The 5,155-nt window shown below is 35.2% G+C and overlaps 1 non-coding gene across 1 annotated transcript; it reads left to right on the forward strand.

Moving 5' to 3' along the window:
- Nucleotides 1-2,025: 2,025 nt before the first annotated feature.
- On the forward strand, nucleotides 2,026-2,152 carry LOC116470060 (small nucleolar RNA SNORA25). The gene has a single exon (XR_004248490.1). It is a non-coding gene; the product is annotated as a small nucleolar RNA SNORA25 (small nucleolar RNA).
- The last annotated feature ends 3,003 nt before the right edge of the window (nucleotides 2,153-5,155 follow it).

A 5,155-nucleotide genomic window follows, 5' to 3' on the forward strand; every position in this document is an offset into this window, starting at 1 on the left:
GGACTTGAACAATGAGAACACATGGACACAGGAGGGGGAACATCACACACCAGGGCCTGTTGTGGGGTGGGTGGGGGGGAGGGACAGCATTAGGAGAAATACCTAATGTAAATGACGAGTTAATGGGTGCAGCACACCAACATGGCACATGTATACATATGTAACAAACCTGCGCGTTGTGCACATGTACCCTAGAACTTAACGTATAATAATAAAAATAAATAAAAATAAGGTTAGTGATTATCATCAATATGAATTTAAGGTTTTAATTTCCAGATTTGATGATTGACACGTGTAATTCTATGATCTACACAAGCAGATCTCTAGTGGTTCCCATTAGACTTCTCAAAAACCAAATTTACTCTGATTTTGTTTGAAAAGCCTCTTAGATTGATAATATATTAGCTCAGGAGTTGGAAACTTTCTGCAACTACATCTCTGAAACTACATCTGCAACTACATTCTGAAACTACATCTCTGCAATTTCAGTGTGAAAGAAGCCATAGACAGTACTTGAATGAAGGACTGTGGCTGGATTGGCCTTTGAGTTTGACCGCTATATCAGACCCCAAATTTTCTTACCCTAAGGTGCTGATGTCTGTATGTATGAGTTATTTGTCACTGAAGTTATGAGTTGTGCCTAAAAGTTAGAACTGTGTTCCTTGTATTATGTAATGATCAGTATTTCAATTGGGAAGATATTTTAGAGTCTAGATAATTACGTTTGTGTATTGAAAAAATGGTGGCCAGTTTTTGAATTCCTTAATAGAAGAGAATTATGTCTCAGCAGGTATAACAGTAATGCTCATTTATTGAAACTACTGCTGTTAGAGCACTTCTTTCTCATTGTCTTTTAGTGAAATTTATGGCTTATCATTTTGTCAGACAGGATGCTATATAATTCTGAGTGGAAATTGTCTACAAGTAGGCATTTATTTCGTGATTAATATGTCAGAGAAATCATGGTAGTAAATCACATTGCTATTTTAATACCCTGTTTTTGTAAGTTTTTAAAACTCATATTCTGAAAAGATTTCATTCTCTTAATGTTAGTTTGGGAGTTAGATTGCCATGATTAAACTATTATTTATCCCTGTGTAATAATAATTTTTAGCTTTAATAACTGTCTCTTTTTAATCTGTAATAAGCTAGTTTTATGGAAGATAGAATTTCTTGCTATATAAAGAACACAGCCAGCTAAATTATCCTACCGTTATATCATTAAGCCTAATTTTGGAAAAGAGAAAGTTAATCAGTGTATTTACCTTACATGGTAGCAAGAACTATGTTAGGCCTGATTCATGTAAAGAAGATATTGCAAAGAATTTATTTCATAAATCTTAAAGGAGATATGATTAAAGGTTTTTATCTTTTCTTGATTTTTTCTCCTGCACACTTATGTTTTAGCAAGTGATCAACATGAGGGTTTGATGCCTAATTGTTGGTAAATGGTTGAGGCACGACAAAAATACTAATATCCGTTGTTTACCATCATGTTATTTGAAACAAAAGTGACCATGTGTACTCTCTTGCTTGAAGAAGTCTTTGACAAAAAAAAAAATATCATGTCATTTATAAATTTTCTTGTTCTAAAGAAATCAGTTATGTTATATATATGTATATATAGAAATTATGTAAATAAAAGTTATTTTATGCAAAAAAAGGATAAAGTAATCAAGAAAACATAAGAATCTTAAATGAGCATACACCTAACAGAGCTCCAACATACATGAAGGAAAAACTATTAGAACTAAAAGTTAAAAAAAACCCCAGACAACACATTTTTAAATCCCCAAGTACCTGGAAGTCAAAAGCACACTTCTAAATAACCAAGGGGCCAAAGAACAGATTGACGGAAATTTTTGAAAAATATTTTTTAAACTGAATGAAATGGTGATATAACATATGAAAATCCTTGCTAAAATAGTGCTTACAGGGAAACTTGAGCCTTAAATATTTAATTAGAAAATTAAAAGGTCTAAACTCAATCATATAGTTTCCACTTTAAGAAACTAGAAAAAATAAAGGACATTTCAATGAGGGCTCATGGGGCTGTGAAGCCAAGAACTATTAACACGATGACCAAGGATTGAAATTCTCTATAGGATCCACAGCACTGAATAGTGCTATATTTTCCTAAGGAAGTGTAAGACTTAGCCATTTATAATTATGACATGATAATCCATAATTGTTGATATGGGAAAGTAAATACATTTTTCAAAGTTTAAATAGATTTTCTTTTTTAAAAGGAAAAAAAAATAGACCCACAGTAAGCAGAAGAGTTAAATAATAAAGATAAGAACCGAAATCCATAAAATTTGAAACAGAAAAACAATGGAAAAAAAATTGATGAAACAAAAGCTGGTTCTTTAAAAAGACCAAGAAGAGGCAGTGACCTAGCAAAAAAGACAGATATATTGCAAAGAAATCTCTGAACAAACATACCCAATAAAAATCAAAACAAGACAGACAGAGAAAACAAATAAATAGCTAATATTTCAATGCAAAAACAGATGTACATCCACAGGAAACAACAGCAAACAGGAAACCAGGACCTCCCCAGACAGATCAAGTTGCCAGTGACTGACCCTAACTAGACGGGAGTAGATGAGCTCTCTGATCAAGAATTCAAAATAGCAGTTTTAAGAAAACTCAGTGATCTTCAAAATAACATGGAAAAGCAACTCAGAAATGTATTAGATAAATATAACAAACAGATTGAAATTTTTTTCACTTTTTTTTATACTTTAAGTTCTGCAATAGATGTGCAGAATGTGCAGGTTTGTTGCATAGGTACACAGGTGCCATTGTGGTTTGCTGCACCCATCAACCGGTCACCTACATTAGGTATTTCTCATAATACTAACCCTCCCCTAGCCCCCCACCCCTTGAAATGCCCCAGTGTGTGATATTCCCCTCCCTGTGTCCATGTGTTCTCATTGTTCAAATCCCACTTATGAGTGAGAACATGCAGTGTTTGGTTTTCTGTTCCTGTGTTAGATTGCTGAGAATGATGGTTTCCAGCTTCATCCATGTCCCTTCAAAGGACATGAACTCATTTCTTTTTATGGTTGCATGGTATTCCATGGTGTATATGTGCCACATTTTCTTTATCCAGTCTATCATTGAAGGGCATTTGGGTTGGTTCCAAGTCTTTGCTATTGCAAATAGTGCTCCAGTAAACATATGTGTCCTTGTGTCTTTATAGAATGATTTATAAACTTTTGGGTATATACCCAGTAATGGGATTGCTGGGTCAAATGGTATTTCTGGTTCTAGATCCTTGAGGAATTGCCACACTGCCTTCCACAATGGTTGAACTAATTTACACTCCAATCAACAGTGTAAAAGCATTCCTATTTCTCCACATCCCCTCCAGCATCTGTTGTTTCCTGGCTTTTTAATGATCGCCATTCTAACTGGCATGAGATGGTATCTCATTGTGGTTTTGATTTGCATTTCTCTAATGACCAGTGATGATGAGCTTTTTTTCATGTTTGTTGGTTGCATAAATGTCTTCTTTCGAGAAGTGTCTGCTCATATCCTTCGTCTACTTTTTGATGGGGTTGGTTTTTTCTTGTAAATTTGTTTAAGTTCCTTGTAGATTCTGGGTATTAGCCCTTTGTCAGATGGACAGATTGCAAAAATGTCCTCCCATTCTGTAGGTTGCCTGTTCACTCTGGTGGTAGTTTATTTTGCTGTGCAGAAGCTCTTTAATTAGATCCCAGTTGTCAATTTTGGCTTTTGTTGCCATTGCTTTTGGCATTTTAGTCATTAAGTCTTTGCCCATGCCTATGTCCTAAATGGTATTGCCTAGGTTTTCTTCTAGGGTTTTCATGGTTTTAGGTCTTATGTTTAAGTCTTTAATCTATCTTGAGTTAATTTTTGTATAAGGTGTAAGGAAGGGGGCCAGTTTCAGTTTTCCGCATATGGCTAGCAGTTTTCCCAACACCATTTATTAAATAGGGAATCCTTTCCCCATTGCTTGTTTTTGTCAGGTTTGTCAAAGATCAGATGGTTGCAGACATGTGGCGTTATTTCTGAGGCCTCTGTTCTGTTCCATTGGTCTCTATATCAGATTCATAAAGAAAGTTCTTAGAGACCTACAAAGAGACCTAGACTCCCAGACAGTAACAGTGGAAGACTTTAACACCCCACTGTGAATATTAGACAGATCAACGAGACAGCAAATTAACAAGGATATTCAGGACTTGAACTCAGCTCTAGACCAAGGAGACCTAATAGACATCTACAGAACTCTCCACCCCAATTCAACAGAATATACATTCTTCTTAGCACCACATTACACTTATTCTACAATTGACCACATAGCTGGAAGCAAAACAGTCCTCAGCAAATGCAAAAGAACAGAAATCATAACAAACAGTCTCTCAGACCACAGTGCAATCAAATTAAAACTCAGGATTAAGAAACTCACTCAAAACTGCACAACTACATGGAAACTGAACAACCTGCTCCTGAATAACTACTGGGTAAATAATGAAATTAAGGCAGAAATAAATAAGTTCTTTGAAACCAATGAGAACAAAGACACAATGTACCAGAATCTCTGGGACACAGCTAAAGCAGTGTTTACAGGGAAATTTATAGCACTAAGTTCCCACAGAAGAAAGCAGAAAAAAATCTAAAATTGACACCCTAACATCACAATTAAAAGAACTAGAGAAGCGAGAGCAAACAAATTCAAAAGCTAGCGGAAGTCAAGAAATAACAAAGATCAAAGCAGAACTGAAGGAGATAGAGACACAAAAATCCCTTCAAAAAATCAATGAATCCAGGAGGTGTTTTTTTGAAAAGATTAACAAAATAGATAGACCACTAGCCAGACTAATAAAGAAGACAACAGAGAAGAATCAAATAGACACAATAAAAAATGATAAGGGGGATATCACCACTGATCCCACAGAAATGCTAACTACCATCAGAGAATACTATAAACACCTCTAGGCAAATAAACTAGAAAATCTAGAAGAAATGGATAAATTTCTGGACACATACACCCTCCCAAGACTAAACCAGGAAGAAGCTGAATCTCTGAATAGACCAATAACAGGCTCTGAAATTGAGGCAATAATTAATAGCTTACCAACCAAAAAAAGTCCAGGACCAGACGGATTCACAGCAGAATTCTACC

The sequence above is a fragment of the Hylobates moloch genome, unplaced genomic scaffold (assembly GCF_009828535.3).
Source record: "Hylobates moloch isolate HMO894 unplaced genomic scaffold, HMol_V3 SCAFFOLD_5, whole genome shotgun sequence".
NCBI lineage: Eukaryota > Metazoa > Chordata > Mammalia > Primates > Hylobatidae > Hylobates > Hylobates moloch.